The sequence below is a fragment of the Triticum urartu genome, chromosome 2 (assembly GCF_003073215.2).
Source record: "Triticum urartu cultivar G1812 chromosome 2, Tu2.1, whole genome shotgun sequence".
Lineage (NCBI taxonomy): Eukaryota > Viridiplantae > Streptophyta > Magnoliopsida > Poales > Poaceae > Triticum > Triticum urartu.
Genome location: NC_053023.1, coordinates 677,902,038 through 677,926,370, shown reverse-complemented (window position 1 = coordinate 677,926,370; position 24,333 = coordinate 677,902,038). Strand labels below are relative to the sequence as shown.

At 46.1% G+C, this 24,333-nt stretch overlaps 1 pseudogene; it reads right to left on the bottom strand.

Moving 5' to 3' along the window:
- Nucleotides 1-22,589: 22,589 nt before the first annotated feature.
- LOC125534048 lies at nucleotides 22,590-23,999 on the bottom strand (annotated as a pseudogene).
- Between the last annotated feature and the right edge of the window lie 334 nt (nucleotides 24,000-24,333).

The window sequence follows — 24,333 nt, the reverse complement described above, 5'->3', positions numbered from 1 at the left end:
ATCAATACAATTATAGCATGGATAATAAACGATTATCATGAACAAGGAAATATAATAATAACTAATTTATTATTGCCTCTAGGGCATATTTCCAACAAGAAGAACTTCAAGAAGGACGACAAGGGAGTTGCCGCCCCGGTAAGCAAGCTGCCGGGAAGAAGCCAAAGAATGGACCCAAGCCCGAGACTGAGTGCTTTTATTGCAAGGGAAGTGGTCACTGGAAGCGGAACTGCCCAAATACTTAGCGGACAAGAAGGCCGGCATCACGAAAGGTATATGTGATATACATGTAATTGATGTGTACCTTACCAGTACTCGTAGTAGCTCCTGGGTATTTGATGCCGGTGCGGTTGCTCACATTTGTAACTCAAAGCAGGAGCTGCGGAATAAGCGGAGACTAGCGAAGGACGAGGTGACGATGCGCGTCGGGAATGGTTCCAAGGTCGATGTGATCGCCGTCGGCACGCTACCTCTACATTTACCTATGGGATTAGTTTTAAACCTCAATAATTGTTATTTAGTGCCAGCTTTTGAGCATGAACATTGTATCAGGATCTCGTTTAACACGAGATGGCTACTCATTTAAATCCGAGAATAATGGTTGTTCTATTTATATGAGAGATATGTTTTATGGTCATGCTCCGATGGTGAATGGTTTATTCTTAATGAATCTCGAGCGTAATGCTACACATATTCATAGTGTGAATACCAAAAGATGTAAGGTTGATAATGATAGTCCCACATACTTGTGGCACTGCCGCCTTGGTCACATAGGTGTCAAACGCATGAAGAAGCTCCATGTAGATGGACTTTTAGAGTCTCTTGATTATGAATCATTTGACACGTGCGAACCATGCCTCATGGGTAAAATGACCAAGACTCCGTTCTCAAGAACAATGGAGCGAGCAACCAACTTATTGGAAATCATACATACTGATGTGTGCGGTCCAATGAGTGTTGAGGCTCGCGGTGGCTATCATTATGTTCTCACCCTCACTGATGACTTGAGTAGATATGGGTATGTCTACTTAATGAAACACAAGTCTGAGACCTTTGAAAAGTTCAAGGAATTTCAGAGTGAAGTTGAGAATCAACGTGATAGGAAAATCAAGTTCTTGCGATCAGATCGTGGGGGAGAATACTTGAGTCACGAATTTGGCACACACTTAAGAAAATGTGGAATAGTTTCACAACTCACGCCGCCTGGAACACCTCAGCGTAATGGTGTGTCCGAACGACGTAATCACACTCTATTAGATATGGTGCGATCTATGATGTCTCTTACCGATTTACCGCTATCATTTTGGGGCTATGCTTTAGAGACTGCTACATTCACTTTAAATAGGGCTCCGTCGAAATCCGTTGAGACGACACCGTATGAATTATGGTTTGGGAAGAAACCTAAGCTGTCGTTTCTAAAAGTTTGGGGATGCGATGCTTATGTCAAGAAACTTCAACCTGAAAAGCTCGAACCCAAATCGGAAAAAAGTGTCTTCATAGGATACCCTAAAGAAACTGTTGGGTATACCTTTTACCTCAGATCCGAAGGCAAGATCTTTGTTGCCAAGAATGGGTCCTTTCTAGAGAAAGAGTTTCTCTCGAAAGAAATAAGTGGGAGGAAGGTAGAACTTGATGAAGTATTACCTCTTGAACCGGTAAGTGGCGCAACTCAAGAAAATGTTCCTGAGGTGCCTGCACCGACTAGAGAGGAAGTTGATGATGATGATCATGAAGCTTCAGATCAAGTTGCTACTGAACTTCGTAGGTCCACAAGGACACGTTCCGCACCAGAGTGGTACGGCAACCCTGTCTTGGAAATCATGTTGTTAGACAATGGTGAACCTTCGAACTATGAAGAAGCGATGGCGGGCCCGGATTTCGACAAATGGCTGGAAGCCATGAAATCCGAGATGGACTTTGACTGACTTGCCCGTTGATCGGGGAGCCATAGAAAATAAATGGATCTTTAAGAAGAAGACAGACGCGGATGGTAATGTGACCATCTATAAAGCTCGGCTTGTCACTAAGGGTTATCGACAAGTTCAAGGGGTTGACTATGATGAGACTTTCTCACCCGTAGGGAAGTTGAAGTCCATCCGAATCATGTTAGCAATTGCCGCATTCTATGATTAGGAGATATGGCAAATGGACGTCAAAACGGCATTCCTTAATGGTTTCCTTAAGGAAGAATTGTATAAGATGCAGCCGGAAGGTTTTGTCGATCCTAAGAATGCTGACAAGGTGTGCAAGCTCCAACGCTCGATTTATGGGCTGGTGCAAGCATCTCGGAGTTGGAACATTCGTTTTGATGAGATGATCAAAGCGTTTGGGTTTATGCAGACTTATGGAGAAGCCTGCATTTACAAGAAAGTGAGTGGGAGCTCTGTAGCATTAATCATAGTGTATGTGGATGACATACTGTTGATGGGAAATGATATAGAATTCTTGGAAAGCATAAAGGCCTACTTGAACAAGTGTTTTTCAATGAAGGACCTTGGAGAAGCTGCTTATATATTAGGCATCAAGATCTATAGAGATAGATCGAGACGCCTCATTGGTCTTTCACAGAGTACGTACCTTGACAAGATATTGAAGAAGTTCAAAATGGATCAGTCAAAGAAGGGGTTCTTGCCTGTATTGCAAGGTACGAGATTAAGCACGGCTCAATGCCCGACCACGACAGAAGATAGAGAAAAGATGAGTGTCGTCCCCTATGCCTCGGCCATAGGGTCTATCATGTATGCTATGCTGTGTACCAGACCTGATGTAAACCTTGCCGTAAGTTTGGTAGGAAGGTACCAAAGTAATCCCGGCATGGAACACTGGACAGCGGTCAAGAATATCCTGAAGTACCTGAAAAGGACCAAGGAAATGTTTCTCGTTTATGGAGGTGACGAAGAGCTCGTCGTAAAGGGTTACGTCGATGCTAGCTTCGACACAGATCTGGATGACTCTAAGTCACAAACCGGATACGTGTATATTTTGAATGGTGGGGTAGTAAGCTGGTGCAGTTGCAAGCAAAGCGTTGTGGCGGGATCTACATGTGAAGCGGAGTACATGGTAGCCTCGGAGGCAGCACAAGAAGCAGTCTGGGTGAAGGAGTTCATTACCGACCTAGGAGTCATACCCAATGCGTCGGGCCCGATGACTCTCTTCTGTGACAACACTGGAGCTATTGCCCTTGCCAAGGAGCCCAGGTTTCACAGGAAGACCAGGCATATCAAGCGTCGCTTCAACTCCATTCGTGAAAGTGTTCAAAATGGAGACATAGAGATTTGTAAAGTAGATACGGACCTGAATGTAGCAGATCCGTTGACTAAACCTCTCCCTAGAGCAAAACATGATCAACACCAGAACTGCATGGGTGTTCGATTCATCACAATGTAACTAGAATATTGACTCTAGTGCAAGTGGGAGACTGTTGGAAATATGCCCTAGAGGCAATAATAAAATGGTTATTATTATATTTCTTTGTTCATGATAATTGTCTATTGTTCATGCTATAATTGTGTTATCCGGAAATCGTAATACATGTGTGAATACATAGACCACAACACGTCCCTAGTGAGCCTCTAGTTGACTAGCTCGTTGATCAAAAGATAGTCATGGTTTCCTGACTACGGACATTGGATGTCATTGATAATGGGATCACATCATTAGGAGAATGATGTGATGGACAAGACCCAATCCTAAGCTTAGCTCAAAGATCGTGTAGTTCGTTTGCTGTAGCTTTTCTGAATGTCAAGTATCATTTCCTTAGACCATGAGATTGTGCAACTCCCGGATACCGTAGGAGTGCCTTGGGTGTGCCAAACGTCACAACGTAACTGGGTGACTATAAAGGTACATTACAGGTATCTCCAAAAGTGTCTGTTGGGTTGGCACGAATCGAGACTGGGATTTGTCACTCCGTATGACGGAGAGGTATCTCTGGGCCCACTCGGTAATGCATCATCATAATGAGCTCAATGTGATCAAGTTGTTCATCATGGGATCATGCATTACGGTACGAGTAAAGTGACTTGCCGGTAACGAGACTGAACAAGGTATTGGGATACCGACAATCGAGTCTCGGGAAAGTAACGTACCGATTGACAAAGGGAATTGTATACGGACTGATTGAATCCTCGACATCGTGGTTCATCCGATGAGATCATCGTGGAGCATGTGGGAGCCAGCATGGGTATCCAGATCCCGCTGTTGGTTATTGACCGGAGAGTCGTCTCGGTCATGTCTGCATGTCTCCCGAACCTGTAGGGTCTACACACTTAAGGTTCGGTGACGCTAGGGTTGTTAGGAAGACTTGTATGTGATTACCAAATGTTGTTCGGAGTCCCGGATGAGATCACGGATGTCACGAGGAGTTCCAGAATGGTCCGGAGGTAAAGATGTATATATGGAAAGTTGTCATACGGTCGCCGGAAAGCTTCGGGGGCATGTCGGTATTGTACCGGGGCCACCGGAGGGGTTCCGGGGGTCCACTGGGAGGGGCCACCTCTTCCGGAGGGCCTTATGGGCTGTATGGAGAAGGGAACCAGCCCAAGTGGGCTGAGGCGCCACACCCCCCTAGGGCCCATGCGCCTAGGGTTGGGGGAAACCCTAAGGGGGGGGGCGCTCCCTTGCTTGGGGGGCAAGCCCCCCTCCCCTTGGCCGCCGTCCCCCCTCTAGATCTCATCTAGAGGGGGCCGGCCTCCTTCCCCTTCCCCTATAAATAGATGGGTGAGGGGAGGGCTGCATACAAAATCCAAGGCGCAGCCCCTCCCCTCCTCAACACCTCTCCTCCTCCATAAGAGCTTGGCGAAGCCCTGCCGGAGTACTGCAACTTCATCACCACCACGCCGCCGTGCTGCTGTTGGAGCCCTCTTCCTCAACCTTTCCCTCCTCCTTTATGGATCAAGGCGCGGGAGACGTCCTCGCTCCATACGTGTGTTGAACGCGGAGGTGCCGTCCGTTTGGCGCTAGGATCTTCAGTGATTTGGATCACGTCGAGTACGACTCCATCAACCCCGTTCTCTTGAACGCTTCCGCTCGTGATCTACAAGGGTATGTAGATGCACTCCTCTCTCCCTCGTTGCTAGATGACTCCATAGATTGATCTTGGTGATGCGTAGAAAATTTTAAAATTCCGCTACGTTCCCCAACAGGAAGCCAAACTCCCTAAAGAGTACGACACATATTCAAACTGGATCATGCACTTCGATGGCTCCAAAATGTTGGCTGGTCTAGGGGCTGGCGTCGTTTTGACATCCCCAACAAGAGACACCGTTCAATACGTACTACAGATAATGTATACGGACTCCAACAACGCAGCCGAATATGAGGCCCTTCTACATGGTCTCCGGATGGCAGTATCCATGGGCATTCAACGCCTAGAGGTGCGCGGGGATTCAAACCTCACGATATCCCAAATAAATGGAGACTTTGATGGCAAGGATTCAAAAATGGCCGCTTATCGCAATGCCGTCCTGAAAATGTCAGCTCGGTTCGAGGGGCTCGAATTTCTCCATGTGGCTCGGGAAAACAATCAGGCGGCGGATATCCTCGTCCGCATTGGCGCAAAACGCGACGCGGTCCCTCCCAACGTTTTTCTGGAAAGGATTTTCAAGCCATCCGTAGCATGGGAAGGGGACACGGTAATAACAGTCCGGACCCGGCCAAAATACCCGATACCGAACTCTCTGACACAATCGGAGGCTCCGCCACCGAAATAACACAATCCTCGTCCGCATTGGCGCAAAACGCGACGCGGTCCCTCCCAACGTTTTTCTGGAAAGGATTTTCAAGCCATCCGTAGCATGGGAAGGGGACACGGTAATAACAGTCCGGACCCGGCCAAAATACCCGATACCGAACTCTCTGACACAATCGGAGGCTCCGCCACCGAAATAACACAATCCTCGTCCGCATTGGCGCAAAACGCGACGCGGTCCCTCCCAACGTTTTTCTGGAAAGGATTTTCAAGCCATCCGTAGCATGGGAAGGGGACACGGTAATAACAGTCCGGACCCGGCCAAAATACCCGATACCGAACTCTCTGACACAATCGGAGGCTCCGCCACCGAAATAACACAATCAACCCACGAAATAATGGCCATTATTGCCACGTGGACAGAACCATTCCTGGCCTACCTAATTAGATAGGAACTTCTGGAGGACCAAAATGAGGCACGCTGCATAGTGCGGTGATCCAAAGCCTACAGGGTCCACGAGGGAGAATTGTACAAAAAAAGCGCTACCGGAGTCCTTCAAAGGTGCATCTCCAAAGAGGAAGGGCGGAATCTTTTGGCAGAAATTCATGCCGGACTCGGCGGCCATCACGCCGCAGCCCGGGCTCTTGTAAGCAAGGCCTTCCGCACAGGATTTTATTGTCCAACGGCCCGGGTAGATGCACAAGACTTGGTCCAACGCTGCACCGGTTGCCAGCTCTTTGCAAATCAAAGCCACATGCCACCCACCGCCCTCCAAATGATCCCCATTACATGGCCCTTCGCGGTCTGGGGGCTTGACATGGTCGGACCCCTTAAAGGGGGAACCCACAAGAAAAAAATACTTATTGGTCGTGGTGGATAAATTCACCAAATGGATAGAGGCTAAACCGGTAAAAACAGCCGAATCCGGACCGGTGATAGATTTCATATCCGGGGTTGTACACCGTTACGGTGTCCCCCACAGCATCATCACTGATAATGACACGAACTTCACGGCCGACAAGGTAAAACTCTGGTGCAGCAAAATGGGAATCAAGCTCGATTACGCTTCAGTCTATCACCCACAAACCAACGGTCAAGTCGAACGAGCAAATGGTCTTATGATGAGCGGCATTAAACCCCGATTAGTGCGCTCCTTAACGGAGTCCGATACACACTGGGTAGAGGAACTCGACTCCGTACTCTGGGGACTGCGGACCACGCCGAATTGTAGTACCGGATACACACCATTTTTTATGGTGTACGGCGCAGAGGCAGTTCTGCCCTGTGACATAATTCATGACTCACCTCGAGTGCGCATGTACGAAGAAAGAGAAGCCGAGCTCGATCGGCAGGACGGTCTGGACACATTGGAGGAAGAGCGCGACGTAGCCAAAGCCCGTTCCGCATTTTACCAGCAGCAGGCTCGCAGATACCAAAGCAGAGAAGTACGGGCCAAAACTTATAACGTTGGCGAACTAGTTCTACGGCTGCCGGATAAGAAAAAGAACAAGCTCGAGCCCAAATGGGAAGGTTCCTTCATTATCGACCAAGTTCTGACCGGTGGAGCTTACCGACTGCGGGATGCATCGACCAGTCGACTCGAGCCGAACCCATGGAACGTAGCCAGGCTCCGAAGATTCTACGCCTAGCTCCGGACTTTATGTTAGTCCCCTCCCTTCGTCCATCTTCTGCATATGCATCATCTGTCTTGTTTCCCTTTCTTTCTTTTTATTTCCCTAGGCCTTCAAGGATCACCTTGTGCCTCACTCATACATCATAGATGCACTAGCCACACTCTTCATACCTGGGGGCTTCTCTCACAGAAGCTTAAATTATTTACCTGGGCCCAATGCCCAACACATGTGTTATACTTCCGCATGTACCTTTTTTCACCATTATATGCATCGATATGACCTAAGTTTTGGCCAAGTTGGGTTGCCTGGCTCTTGTATTTATGCCCTACGTTCCCGTTAATTCGGCTAGGGCATAAGGGGAGCACCTCCGCGATTGTTACGCGCGTTGCTGCGCCCGTCTATTTTGGCTATTAGTTGGTTAGGGATGTAGCGTAATTTGTGGATTTGCAAGCATTGATTTGAAATATTACGCTTTTCTATAGCTTGTGTTTTCTTTATTTTTGAAAATAATGGTTTGTAACTAAAGGGAGGAATCTGGTTGTTCCTATAGCTCTTAGTATTTAACCAACCTTCATTTCGGGCAACATTACAACTTCCATGGAACGTACTTACATATAAATTTTTGCAGTGCCCTAAGCCAACCTATCCATGGTAAAAAATGATGGCTATGCATAATTTGGTTCAAGAATACAACCTTGTATGCAGTTGCATACGGACATGGAATTAAACATAATATATCGGCAACATCACAGTAAATACTTGGAAAATAGATTGTATTGAAGCATACAACGAACTGGAGAAGTTGCAGACCTCAAATAGGCACTAGAAACACATCACAAAAATATATAATTATGGATACATCAGATGGGACACAGGGTAGGAGAAGTATAATCATATAGTTTCAAAGAAGATCAAGAATATTGATTATTACATCAAAAGGAAGACACAATACATACTTACATATCATATTGTCCCATGATAAACAAAATAATAATATCTTCTAACATAAGAATGTAATTTGGACAAAAAATAGTTTCTTTATACAAATTCCAATTGCACTACAATATTTTTCCATTGGGGCTTAAAAATTTTTCTGCCATTTTTACATGGAATAGGAGGAACTAACTGAACTGAGCAAGAAAAGGCAACAAAAACACAAATCAGCATTCTCTCATTCTCTGAATACATTATCTTTCTGTAGTAAATGTATCTCGTGAGATCATCATTGTTTCAGCCCGTATATTGACTTCATATATTAGTAAATGTATCTTGTGAAAAGGCAACCTCATATATTACCTTGCTCAGAATAGTCAAGTGCCTAACTAATCCAACTTAATCCCGACAGTACATCAACATGACATTATTGACTTCAGAAGCTATGGAGTCAGATTGATTGCATGACTCGAGTCACAGTGCAGCAGGCTGGGGTGAAGGTGTGCATACTACCACTAAACACCGGTGAGTAGAGGATGGGAGAATACACAATTTTTGATGCCTTATGGGTGAATTCCTCCACTCGTCGCACACTTACAAGCCGCTGCAAAACATCTGTGAGTGTAAGACGTCTCTTTCTGATCAACTACATGATAAATTCCACTTGCATGAGTGATTTCATCTAGAGTATAGTGCCTAATTATTTGAAACGAAGTACTATTTTTTTTAATCCTACATAGACCAGGAGCATCTTTCTGAAACACCAAGGAACATACACATTTCCACCAGTAGCAGCAGTAGCTCGTTTGCAAAGTTCACTCCAATGCTAGGATACCAAAAGCTAGTACATCCCCATAGCCAAAGAACATAAGCAACGAAAACTGGCATCAGATGTCAAGTAGCTCGTGATGGGAATAAATTTGTACAGTATATGTCCATTTCTTCACTCAAATATCACTGACTTGCAATAATTAGGAAACAATAGTGGTAATGAAAACTAGAATATATTGTAATGCTCTAGAAATACTCCCTCCGCTCTAAAATAGACGACTCAACTTTGTACTAATTTTATACTAAATTTAATACAAAATTGAGTCATCTATTTTGAAACGGAGGGAGTAGGATTTAACTCTAGGGTGCTCTTACCTGAGTGAATCCTTGTGGGGTGCTGAGAGTACAAGATGGTGGAACCAATGCTGCTCTGCACTGTCCACATGAATGATACCCGGTGCCACCTCTACCAACAAGCGGTTTGTGCTGGTTTGCTCAAGCGATTCAAACATTTGACTCCAAAAGGGAATTGTTTCAGAAAGGTGCACCTTGGGAAATCTGCACACAGAATTGAACAGAGGCGAAGCTGCACTGTTTGTGAGTAGAAAGAACAATATCAACAAAATAAATTCTAAAATTGGATTTGATGAAGATCAGGGAAGAGGGGATGTAGAAAGGAACCATCAACCAAGGCTACAGGAGAATGGTTGCATAAGTGAGAGGAGCAGGGAAGGAACATCACGCGGTGGAGATTATATGGGCGTGCGTAAATTAAAGGCAAAACATGAAACAACATATGTATAACTGACCAGGAATAATCTTTAGTTCAGCCCATTCATCAATTTCCATTAATCGGCCCTGATTAACACCTCAATGAATCAATGGCAAATGAAGTTCAATCCATAGCCGGATGTTCGCATCCCGGTCCACTTCCGAGTGGCGTCACCTACCAGGACGCTGTTCGATCGACCGGCTAGGGGCCCTATGTCAGTCAGACCTGAAGCGCAGTGGCCATGAGGCGCCATCGGTTGCATCTGTCAATGCAGTCGCCATCACCCTAGCATCTGCAGCCAGGCAACGGCTGCGTCCCTGTGAATGAAAGGGGCCGCATACATTTTTTTAGGGTTGAAAGGACGGTTGAGTAGATGCATCTTTTTTTGGCTGGGTTGAAGCCCATTAGGCCCGATTACATAGCTGGCTGCCGAAATTGTCACGGGAGCAGTGGCCCATCACGGATAGCACTCAGTCATAGCGAAGGAAGTGAGTACACGGGGTTCAGAGGTAATCGGACGATCAAGAAAGACCAAAATTGAAGATCCGACGGATACAAAGGCAAATAGTCTGAGATGGCTGGAAAAGTGCACGGTTATAATGTCTTTAAATGCCCTACATTCCCGTTAATTTGGCTAGGGCATAAGGGGAGCACCTCTGCGATTGTTACCGCCGGGTCAGCCGGACGTGTACCTCAGACTGGGTGAAGCCGAAAGCTAGCGTTCTTAGGAGAATATTCGGTCGGTGAACAAAAGATGACTTTTATTTATTATCCATATCTACCCCCAGACGTTTTCATTGCGCTTCTTGTCGTAGTACGGACATGCACTTTAGGGCATGCCTACCCAGGGAAAGGAACCCTCAACGGAACTATTCTCTCTGGAAGATGTTTCTTACTACCCATGTAATATAACATAACTAGTTGGACACTTGTCTGATAAAGCACTAATGACCCCTACGCCTGGTCTCCACGCATGCCCCGGTTCTTATATAACCGAGAGGATATTCGGATACACTCCGGAATGTCGGGTCCCGAGGTTGAAGCAAAAAGGTCCGCCACGACAAACTATCTACAATCCGGCTAGAAGACATCATATATGTCACTTTAAAATTACATAGTCAATTTGACTGGTTGAATTCCTCTTCAATGCCCTCCAATAGGCTGTCTAGTCTACAGTCCTGTTGGGAATACTTTGCGGCCAATTCTACTTGGCCGTACACTAAATTCACAGGGATCTCCTTGCCATCAGGCCCCACAGGTCCGACTTCGTCCATGAGGTTCGGGTTAGCCTTTGTGTACCGTGTCTTCACCATTGCCCAAGCTTCCCTGGCGCCCTGACGGCAGGCCGATATCTTCCATAATCGGAAACGCCGCCGTGCTCCCTTCAGCTTTTCTGCAAGCTCTCCAAGGCCTTCGGGTATGGAGACGGACGGCCACAAGGCCTGGGCAACGCCTTGCATCACCTGCTGAACTCGTTTGTGCAACTGTACGAGCTCGTAAAGAAGATCACCCGTTGAACTAGGCATCTCCTCGGCAGGACGACCTGTTAGCATACCTACAGACATAACTCTGTCAGCCAGCTTCCTCGCCGAACTCTTTTTCAAAGTTCGTTCAAGCACTTACTAAATATGCCGCGTCGAAGCCGCCGATTCTCCTTAACAGAGTCCGACAGTTGGGCACGAACATCTTTTAGTTCCACGCCTAGCTTGGTGTTGGCATCCTGGAGATCATTCTTCTCCCGCCTCACCCTTGTAAGCACGCTCTCACCGGCCTTCAGCTGGCGTATGAGCTATTGCTTATCCGGATTCACTCCAGCGTCATCTGCAATTTTATCGTCAGATCTGCATATAAAGCCGCACTCTAATATGATACTTATCATTTGACGGATATGTTACTAGAGGGGGTCTCTTTGGGCTCCCCTGCTGAGGCCATTGCGGCTTGGAGTTGGTGTTGGGGAACGTGGTAATTTCAAAAATTTCCTACGCACACGCAAGATCATGGTGATGCATAGCAATGAGAGGGGAGAGTGTGATCTACGTACCCTTGTAGACCGACAGCGGAAGCGTTAGCACAACGCGGTTGATGTAGTCGTACGTCTTCACGGCCCGACCGATCAAGTACCGAAACTACGGCACCTCTGAGATCTAGCACACGTTCAGCTCGATGACGATCCCCGGACTCCGATCCAGCAAAGTGTTGGGGAAGAGTTCCGTCAGCATGACGGCGTGGTGACGATCTTGATGTACTACCATCGCAGGGCTTCGCCTAAGCACTGCTACAATATTATCGAGTACTATCGTGGAAGGGGGCACCGCACACGGTTAAAAATATGATCACACGGATCAACTTGTGTGTCTATGGGGTGCGCCCTGCCCCCGTATATAAAGGATCAAGGGGGAGGTGGGCCGGCCCTTGTGGGCGCGTCAAGGAGGAGTAGGATTCCTACTCCTAGTTGGAGTAGGTTTCCACCTTTCCTAGTCCAACTAGGAGAAGGGGGGAAAGGGGGGAAGAGGGGAAGGAAGGGAGAGAGGGGCCGCGCCCCAAATCCCTTGTCCAATTCAGACTGGGCTTGGGAGGGGCGCGCGCCACCTCCTGGTCCTTCCCACTAAGGCCCATTAAGGCCCATTGCTTCTTCCTCGTATTCCCGTAACTCCCCGGTACCTCCAAAAATACCCGAATCACTCGGAACCTTTCCGATGTCCGAATATAGTCATCCAATATATCGATCTTTACGTCTCGACCATTTCGAGACTCCTCGTCATGTCCCCGATCTCATCCGGGACTCCGAACTCCTTCGGTACATCAAAACTCCTAAACTCATAATATAACTGTCATCGAAACCTTAAGCGTGCGGACCCTACGGGTTCGAGAACAATGTAGACATGACCGAGACACATCTCCGGTCAATAACCAATAGCGGAACCTGGATGCTCATATTGGCTCCTACATATTCTACGAAGATCTTTATCAGTCAGACCGCATAACAACATGCGTTGTTCCCTTTGTCATCGGTATGTTACTTGCCCGAGATTCGATCGTCGGTATCTCAATACCTAGTTCAATCTCGTTACCGGCAAGTCTCTTTACTCGTTCCGTAATACATCATCTCGCAACTAACTCATTAGTTGCAATGCTTGCAACGCTTATGTGATGTGCATTACCGAGAGGGCCCAGAGATACCTCTCCGACAATCGGAGTGACAAATCCTAATCTCGAAATACGCCAACCCAACATGTACCTTTGGAGACACCTATGGAGCTCCTTTATAATCACCCAGTTACGTTGTGACATTTGGTAGCACACAAAGTGTTCCTCCGGTAAACGGGAGTTGCATAATCTCATAGTCATAGGAACATGTATAAGTCATGAAGAAAGCAATAGCAACATACTAAACGATCGGGTGCTAAGCTAATGGAATGGGTCATGTCAATCACATCATTCTCCTAATGATGTGATCCCATTAATCAAATAACAACTCTTTTGTTTATGGTTAGGAAACATAACCATCTTCGATTAACGAGCTAGTCAAGTAGAGGCATACAAGTGACACTCTGTTTGTCTATGTATTCACACATGTATTATGTTTCCGGTTAATACAATTCTAGCATGAATAATAAACATTTATCATGAAATAAGGAAATAAATAATAACTTTATTATTGCCTCTAGGGCATATTTCCTTCAGTCTCCCACTTGCACTAGAGTCAATAATCTAGTTCACATCGCCATGTGATCTAACATCAATAGTTCACATCTTTATGTGGTTAACACCCATAGTTCACATCGATATGTGACCAACACCCAAAGGGTTAACTAGAGTCAGTAATCTAGTTCACATTGCTATGTGATTAACACCCAAAGAGTACTAAGGTGTGATCATGTTTTGCCTGTGAGAGAAGTTTAGTCAACGAGTCTGCCATATTCAGATCCGTAAGTATTTTGCAATTTTCTATGTCTACAATACTCTGCACGGAGCTACTTTAGCTAATTGCTCCCACTTTCAATATGTATCCAGATGAAGACTAAGAGTCATCCGGATCAGTGCCAAAACTTGTATCGACGTAACTCTTTTACGACGAACCTTTTGTCACCTCCATAATCGAGAAACATATCCTTATTCCACTAAGGATAATTTTGACCGCTGTCCAGTGATCTACTCCTAGATCACTATTGTACTCCCTTGCCAAAATTACTGTAGGGTATACAATAGGTCTGGTACACAGCATGGCATACTTTATAGAACCTATGGCCAAGGCATAGGGAATGACTTTCATTCTCATTCTATTTTCTGCCGTGGTCAGGCTTTGAGTCTTACTCAACTTCACACCTTGTAACACAGGCAAGAATTCTTTCTTTGACTGTTCCATTTTGAACTACTTCAAAATCTTGTCAAGGTATGTACTCATTGAAAAAACTTATCAAGCGTCTTGATCTATCTCTATAGATCTTGATGCTCAATATGTAAGCAGCTTCACCGAGGTTTTCTTTGAAAAAAAATCCTTTCAAACACTCCTTTATCCTTTGCAGAATAATTCTACATTATTTCCGATCAACAATATGTCATACACATATACTTATAAGAAATGCTTTAGTGCTCCCACTCATTTTCTTGTAAATACAGGCTTCACCGCAAGTCTGTATAAAACTATATGCTTTGATCAACTTATCAAAGCATATATTCCAACTCCGAGATGCTTGCACCAGTCCATAGATGGATCGCTGGAGCTTGCATATTTTGTTAGCAGCTTTAGGATTGAAAAAACCTTCTGGTTGTATCATATACAACTCTTCTTTAAATCCATTAAGGAATGTAGTTTTGTTTATCCATTTGCCAGATTTCATAAAATTGCGGCAATTGCTAACATGATTTGGACAGACTTAAGCATCGCTACGAGTGGGAAAAATTTCATCGTAGTCAACACTTTGAACTTTGTCAAAAACATTTTTCGATAAGTCTAGCTTTGTAGATAGTAGCACTACTATCAGCGTCCGTCTTCCTCTTGAAGATCCATTTTTTCTATGGCTTGCCGATCATCGGGCAAATCCATCAAAGTCCATACTTTGTTCTCATACATGGATCATATCTCAGATTTCATGGCCTCAAACCATTTCGCGGAATCTGGGTTCATCATCGCTTCCTCATAGTTCACAAGTTCGTCATGGTCTAGTAACATGACTTCCAGAACAGGATTACCGTACCACTCTGGTGCGGATCTCACTCTGGTTAACCTACGAGATTCGGTAGTAACTTGATCTGAAGTTACATGATCATTATCATTAGCTTCCTCACTAATTGGTGTAGTAGTCACAGGAACAGATTTCTGTGATGAACTACTTTCCAATAAGGGAGAAGGTACAATAACCTTATCAAGTTCTACTTTCCTCCCACTCACTTCTTTCGAGAGAAACTCCTTCTCTAGAAAGGTTCCATTCTCAGCAACGAACATCTTGCCTTCGGATCTGTGATAGAAGGTGTACCCAACATTTTCTTTTGGGTATCCTATGAAGACGCACTTCTCCGATTTGGGTTTGAGCTTATCAGGTTGAACCTTTTTCACATAAGCATTGCAACCTCAAACTTTAAGAAACGACAGCTTAGGTTTCTTGTCAAACCATAGTTCATACGGTGTCGTCTCAACGGATTTAGATGGTGCCCTATTTAACATGAATGCAGTTGTCTCTAATGCATAATCCCAAAACGATAGTGGTAGATTGGTAAGAGACATCATAGTTCGCACCATATCTAATAAAGTACGGTTATGACGTTCAGACACACCATTATGCTGTGGTGTTCCAGGTGGCGTGAGTAGTGAAAGTATTTCACATTGTTTTTAACTGAAGGCCAAACTCGTAACTCAAATATTTTACTTCTGCGATCATATCATAGAAACTTTTTATTTTTGTTACGATGATTCTCCACTTCACTCTGAAATTCTTTGAACTTTTCAAATGTTTCAGACTTGTGTTTCATCAAGTAGATATACCCATATCTGCTCAAATCATCTGTGAAGGTCAAAAAATAATGATCCCCGCCGCGAGCCTCAACACTCATTGGATCACATACATCAGTATGTATTATTTCCAATAAGTCAGTTGCTCGCTCCATTGTTCCGGAGAACGGAGTTTTAGTCATCTTGCCCATAAGGCATGGTTCGCAAGCATCAAGTGATTCATAATCAAGTGATTACAAAATCCCATCAGCATGGAGTTTCTTCATGCGCTTTACACCAATATGACCTAAACGACGGTGCCACAAATAAGTTGCACTATCATTATTAACTTTGCATCTTTTGTCTTCAATATTATGAATATGTGTATCACTACGATCGAGATCCAATGAACCATTTTCATTGGGTGTGTAACCATATAAGGTTTTATTCATGTAAACAGAACAACAATTATTCTCTAACTTAAATGAATAACCGTATTGCAATAAACATGATCAAATCATATTCATGCTCAACGCAAACACCAAATAACTCTTATTTAGGTCCAACACTAATCCTGAAAGTATAGGGAGTGTGCGATGATGATCATATCAATCTTGGAACTACTTCCAACACACATCGTCACTTCACCCTTAACTAGTTTCTGTTCATTCTGCAACTCCCGTTTCGAGTTACTACTCTTAGCAACTGAACCAGTATCAAATACCGAGGGGTTGCTACGAACACTAGTAAAATACACATTAATAATCTGTATATCAAATATACCTTTGTTCACTTTGCCATCCTTCTTATCCGCCAAATACTTGGGGCAGTTCCGCTTCTAGTGACCAGTCCCTTTGCAGTAGAAGCACTTAGTCTCAGGCTTAGGACCAGACTTGGGCTTCTTCACTTGAGCAGCAACTTGCTTGCCATTCTTCTTGAAGTTCCCCTTCTTCCCTTTGCCCTTTTATTGAAACTAGTGGTCTTGTCTACCATCAACACTTGATGCTCTTTCTTGATTTCTACCTTCATCGATTTCATCATCATGAAAAGCTCGGGAGTCGTTTTCGTCATCCCTTGCATACTATAGTTCATCACGAAGTTCTACTAACTTGGTGATGGTGACTAGAGAATTCTGTCAATCACTATCTTATCTGGAAGATTAACTCCCACTTGATTCAAGCGATTGTAGTACCCAGACAATCTGAGCGCATGCTCACTAGTTGAGCGATTCTCCTCCATCTTTTAGCTACAGAACTTGTTGGAGACTTCATATCTCTCAACTCGGGTATTTGCTTGAAATATTAACTTCAACTCCTGGAACATATCATATGGTCCATGACGTTCAAAACGTCTTTTGAAGTCCCGATTCAAAGCCGTTTAAGCATGGTGCACTAAACTATTAAGTAGTCATCATATTGAGCTAGCCAAACGTTCATAACGTCTGCATCTGCTCCTGCAATATACTTATGTTCACTTTGCCATCCTTCTTATCCGCCAACCACTTGGGGTAGTTCTGCTTCCAGTGACCAGTCCCTTTGCAGTAGAAGCACTTAGTCTCAGGATTAGGATCAGACTTGGGCTTCTTCACTTGAGCAGCAACTTGCTTGTCATTCTTCTTGAAGTTCCCCTTCTTTCCTTTACCCTTTTCTTGAAACTAGTGGTCTTGTCAACCATCAACACTTGATGTTTTTCTTGATTTCTACCTTCGTTGATTTCAGCATCACGAAGAGCTTGGGAGTTGTTTCCGCTATCCCTTGCATATTATAGTTCATCAAAAAGTTCTACTAACTTGGTGATGGTGACTAGAGAATTCTGTCAATCACTATCTTATTTGGAAGATTAACTCCCACTTGATTCAAGCGATTGTAGTACCCAGACAATCTGAGCACATGCTCACTAGTTGAGCGATTCTCCTCCATCTTTTAGCTATAGAACTTGTTGGAGACTTCATATCTCTCAACTTGGATATTTGCTTGAAATATTAACTTCAACTCCTGGAACATCTCATATGGTCCATGATGTTCAAAACATCTTTGTAGTCCCGATTCTAAGCCATTTAAGTACGGTGCACTAAACTATCAAGTAGTCATCATATTGAGCTAGCCAAACGTTCATAACGTCTGCATCTGCTCCTGCAATAGGTCTGTCACCTAGCGGAGCATCAAGGACATAATTCTTCTATGCAGCAATGAGGATAAACCTCAGATCACGGATCCAATCCGCATCATTGCTACTAACATCTTTCAACACAATTTTCTCTAGGAACATATCAAAATAAACACAGGGAAGCAACAACGCGAGCTATTGATCTATAACATAATTTGCAAAATACTACCAGGACTAAGTTCATGATAAATTTAAGTTCAATTTAATCATATTACTTAAGAACTCCCACTTAGATAGACATCCCTCTAATCATCTAAGTGATCACGTGATCCAAATCAACTAAACCATAACCGATCATCACGTGAAATGGAGTAGTTTTCAATAGTGAACATCGCTATGTTGATCATATCTACTATATGATTCACGCTTGATCTTTCGATCTCAGTGTTCCGAGGCCATATCTGCATATGCTAGGCTCGTCAAGTTTAACCTGAGTATTCTGCGTGTGCAAAACTGGCTTGCACCCGTTGTAGATGGACGTAGAGCTTATCACACCCGATCATCACGTGGTGTCTGGGCACGACGAACTTTGGCAATGGTGCATACTCAGGGAGAACACTTTTATCTTGAAATTTAGTGAGGAATCATCTTATAATGCTACCGTCAATCAAAGCAAGATAAGATGCATAAAAGATAAACATCACATGCAATCAATATAAGTGATATGATATGGCCATCATCATCTTGTGCTTGTGATCTCCATCCTTGAAGCACCGTCGTGATCACCATCATCACCGGCGCGACACCTTGATCTCCATCGTAGCATCGTTGTTGTCTCGCCAATCTTATGCTTCTACGACTATCGCTACCGCTTAGTGATAAAGCAAAGCATTACAGGGCGATTGCATTGCATACAATAAAGCGACAACCATATGGCTCCTGCCAGTTGCCGATAACTCGGTTACAAAACATGATCATTTCATACAATAAAATTTAGCATCATGTCTTGACCATATCACATCACAACATGCCCTGCAAAAACAAGTTAGACGTCCTCTACTTTGTTGTTGCAAGTTTTACGTGGCTGCTACGGGCTTAAGCAAGAACCAATCTTACCTACGCATCAAAACCATAACGATAGTTTGTCAAGTTGGTGCTATTTTAACCTTCGCAAGGACCGGGCGTAGCCACACTCGGTTCAACTAAAGTTGGAGAAACTGTCACCCGCAAGTCACCTATGTGCAAAGCACGTCGGGAGAACTGGTCTCGCGTAAGCGTACGCGTAATGTCGGTCCGGGCCGCTTCGTCCAACAATACCGCCGAACCAAAGTATGACATGCTGGTAAGCAGTATGACTTATATCGCCCACAACTCACTTGTGTTCTACTCGTGCATATAACATCAACATATAAAACCTAGGCTCGGATGCCACTGTTGGGTTTCGTAGTAATTTCAAAAAATTTCCTACGCACACGCAAGATCATGGTGATGCATAGCAACGAGAGGGGGAGAGTGTGTTCTACGTACCCTTGTAGATCGACAACGGAATCGTTAACTTTGGTTGATGTAGTCGTACGTCTCCACGGCCCGACCGATCAAGCACCGAAACTACGGCACCTCCGAGTTCTAGCACACGTTCAGCTCGATGATGATCCCCGGACTCCGATCCAGCAAAGTGTCGGGGAAGAGTTCCGTCAGCACGACGGCGTGGTGACGATCTTGATGTTCTACTGTCCCAGGGCTTCGCCTAAGCACCGCTACAATATTATCGAGGACTATGGTGGAAGGGGGCACCGCACACGGCTAAGAATATGATCACGTGGATCAACTTGTGTGTCTAGCGGTGCCCCCTGCCCCCGTATATAAAGGAGCAAGGGGAGGAGGCCGGCTGGCCCTATAGGCGCGCCAAGGAGGAGTCCTCCTCCTAGTAGGAGTAGGACTCCTACTAGGAGGGGGAAAGAAGTGGGGGGGGGAGAGGGAAAGGGGGGCGCCGCCCCCCTCTCCTAGTCCAATTCGGACCAGGGGGGAGGAGGCGCGCGGCCCACCTCTGGCTGCCCCTCTCTCTCTCCACTAAGGCCCATATGGCCCATTACTTCTCCCGGGGGGGGGGGGGTTTCCGGTAACCCTCCGATTCTCCGGTTTTCTCTGAAATCCCCCGGAACACTTCCGGTGTCCGAATATAGCCTTCCAATATATCAATCTTTATGTCTCGACCATTTTGAGACTCCTCGTCATGTCCGTGATCACATCCGGGACTCCGAACTAGCTTCGGTACATCAAAACTCATAAACTCATAATATAACTGTCATCGAAACCTTAAGCGTGCGGACCCTACGGGTTCGAGAACAATGTAAACATGACCGAGACTCGTCTCCGGTCAATAACCAATAGCGGAACCTGGATGCTCATATTGGCTCCTACATATTCTACAAAGATCTTTATCGGTCAGACCGCATAACAACATACGTTGTTCCCTTTGTCATCGGCATGTTACTTGCCCGAGATTCGATCGTCGGTATCTCAATACCTAGTTCAATCTCGTTACCGGCAAGTCTCTTTACTCGTTCCGTAATACATCATCTCACAACTAACTCATTAGTTGCAATGCTTGCAAGGCTTATGTGATGTGCATTACCGAGAGGGCCCAGAGATACCTCTCCGACAATCGGAGTGACAAATCCTAATCTCGAAATACACCAACCCAACATGTACCTTTGGAGACACCTGTAGAGCTCCTTTATAATCACCCAGTTACGTTGTGATGTTTGGTAGCACACAAAGTGTTCCTCCGGCAAACGGGAGTTGCATAATCTCATAGTCATAAGAACATGTATAAGTCATGAAGAAAGCAATAGCAACATACTAAACGATCGGGTGCTAAGCTAATGGAATGGGTCATGTCAATCAGATCATTCATCTAATGATGTGATCCTGTTAATCAAATGACAACTCTTTTTCCATGGTTAGGAAACATAACCATCTTTGATTAACAAGCTAGTCTAGTAGAGGCATACTAGTGACACTCTGTTTGTCTATGTATTCACACATGTATTATGTTTCCGGTTAATACAATTCTAGCATGAATAATAAACTTTTATCATGATATATAAGGAAATAAATAATAACTTTATTATTGCCTCTAGGGCATATTTCCTTCAAGAACTCCACACCCCAGTTACCGGAGGGCTTCTGCCTCACGCTGAAGAAGCCCGACTTGCCCTTCGGCGTCTCCTTCGGCGCCATCGGAGAGCGGTGGAGCGGCAGCGGCGTGCGGAGCTGTGGGGCGGATCTGCGGGGCGGTGGCGGACGGAGCCGGGCGGGGCGGAGCTGTGGGGCGGCGGCGGCGGGCGGAGCTGCGGGGCGGTGGCGGACGGTGCCGGGCAGGATGGAGTAGGGCGGGGTGGAGCTGCGGGGTGGCGGGCGGAGCTACGGCGGGGCAGTGGAAGACGGAGCTACGGGGGCGGGAGGGCGGCGTGGAAACAGCGGCGGGCGGCGGGGCCGGCTCCGCGGCGGGCGGGTGGCATCAGGGCGGCGGCGGACAGGCGGGAGGTCGTGGGCGGGCGGGCGGGAAAGGAAATGAAGTGGCGGTTGGGCGTTCGCGGGCGACGGCTAGTTTTGGACTAGATGCATCTCGTGATGTATATTTGCATCGCGATGTGTTGTATTTTACATCACGAGGAGGTCGCGGTCCAATTTTTTTTACATATGAACCATCTGTTGAAGCTGCGTTTTTGGTCTGAGACGGTCTTAAAATTAGTTAATTTTTATGTTTAGACCATATATTGGAGATGCTCTTACGGTGTGATTATACCAGAGATTATCGATCATTGTAATACTTTTGATACTTGTTCCGTGAGTTATGAGTATATGAGCTCGAATATCGAGGCTCATAATTTAGCGAAGCACGCTCTCTTACTTGGGGTTGGCCGTCATGTTTGGTTAGGCACACCAGATGATTTTACTTTTGTTCCTGTAAATATTATGACGAGTTAAAAGCTTCACGAGATTATCTTAAAAAAATTGCAACTTAAGCCGACACGGGTTCGGGAAAATTCACACCAAGTAAAAGGTATACGCCTGCTCATGCGAACACACGCGCACCGCCACCACATGCATGCGCTCACGTAATAACACATACATAAAGACCATAGTTATGAACCTTCAAGACTAAGAAAGTCATGGCACGGCCGTTGTCAATGAGAATGCCTCCATCTGCCATAGGCCTTGTTCGGTTAATCCTTCTCCCAAGGGTATTGAAGAGGATTGGAGAGGATTTTGGTTTGTAGGGTATTTAATCCATCTCAATCCCTGCCAATCCCCTTCAAATCCATCTCAAACCGAACAAAGCCTTAGTGAGAAATACATGACGTTAAACCTAGAGTTCGATCCCTCGCGAGTCCGGGGTACAACTTTCTTTCTAACCAGCCGACAATAAGTTGGTTAATGTATATACTAGCTTGCAAAAACGCTTTACATTATGGAACGGAGGAGTAGAAGTAAGTCTGTATTGGTAATTTCCAACTTCTGACATGGAGTGGAGACAAGATGATAGAAATAAGAGAGTTTTCAATGGGAAGATTCTATTATTATTCAGTAGCATGCATAGATAATACAGAAGGCAGTACTCTATGAAGAAAATCCTGCAACATATATAGCATTAGCAACACCTCCTAGGTCCTCGCAGCTAACAGATTAGGTTGGAAGAGAGCAAAAATATTAATTCCTAGCGCACCAAGGACCATATATATACTATACTAGCCACCAGCTGCCGCCTTCCTAGCTTTCTTGTCATCGATGAAGTGTTGCATGAGATAGGAAACGAACCCCCAGGCGGCGATGAGCATGGATATGATCTTTATCCCATCCATGGTGTCGTTGAAAATGAGCACGGCGAAGAGGGGCACGATGGGCAGCGACACGGTGCTCATGACGTTGGAGAAGAGGGAGGAGACCTCGAAGACGAGCCCCACCACCCCGACGGAGGTGATCTGCCAGGACACGGCCGTCCACACCAGCGTCATGAAGTAGGAGAACTGGCCGGAGCGGAAGGTGTCCATCTCCTCCGTCATCATCCTCCACTCGCCGCTGGCGAAGAGGCCGACCATGGAGGCGATGGTGGCGACGAGCCCCGTGTATATCTGCATGTTGAGCACGGCCGTGTAGGTGTGCTTCTTGATCACGTTCTCGAAGGTGAGCTGCATGAGGGAGAGGATGAGCGAGTAGGTGCCCGACGCCCCCAGCGTCAGCAGGAAGCCCATGAGGTACTTGCCCCGAGGCATGCCGCTCATGTCCTCCGTCTCGTCGTGGTTCACCCCGAGGAGTGCGTCCGACAGCGTCAGCAGGATCACGGTGTTGAAGATCAGGCCGGTGAGCTTCTGCGAGTTGAGCACGTAGGAGAAGACGACGTTGAAGGCCAGCTGGCTGGCGCAGATGAGCGAGTAGGTGGAGACCGGGAGGTACTTGAGGCCGCTGGCGTACATCATGTCGTCGGCGGCTATGACGAGCCCCAGGACGACGTAGATCACTGCGACCTTGGCGACCGGGGCGTCGCCGCTGGCGCCGCCGCCGCCGGACGACTTGGGGAAACACAAGAGGGCGAGGAACAGTATGGGGAAGCCAGCGGTCTACACGAATGTTGATATCGTTGATATCCACTTGCTGCTGCCGCCCTGGTGGTAGTAGTACCTCCCCAGCAGCGTCGCGGACGTCTGGCCGGCGACGACGAAGAAGACGTCCACCGACACCATCATCCACCACCGCCAGTTCTTGGCGCCGGAGTTCTTGGATGGTGCCCCCGGCTCGGCTTTGGGTGGCCCTGTGGTTTACAGCGAGAACTGTAAAATTCAGTGACGTCAATGACAGAATCACTATGAGTTTGACAAGTAAAATTGTTTCCTTTCATTCCCTCATGTTCACATTTCACCCTTGGAAGAACAACACTGTAAATCAATTTAAGCCCGCATTCGCGCCATTGGAACGTGGGCTTAGCGAAGGCAACGAACAGCCCAACGTACGGCCGGACGGATTGAACAGAAGTAAACCGTCCAAAACGGATGAAAATTCGACAAGCGGAGAGTGATGGCAATCTGACCTGCAGGGATCTGTATCTGGACCTCGGCGTTGCTCGTGCTACCCGCATTGTTGCCGGCGCTGGCGTCGGCCATCTCATCCGATCGAGATCCCAGTCAGGAGAAGGGGGAGGAGGAGGAGGAGGAGGAGAGGGGAGGCGATTGCAGATCGAGAGGACGAAGAGGTTTAGCGGTGGAGAGGAACAAGAGGGACATGCGGAGGTGGAATGGAGTGGAGATGGGTGGGAAGAACAAGAGCCCGAGTCCGCCCGTTAATTTCTCTGCCGCTTTCCTCGTCTCGCTGTTGCCCTCTCACTGTGCAGCATGCAGAGATCGATCGATGCAGACGCAGAGTTTTACGGGTCAATGCAAGAGCTGTCCGTCTTCATGCATGTATTGCTGCAGAGGGCAGCAGGTATGTGTACTTCCG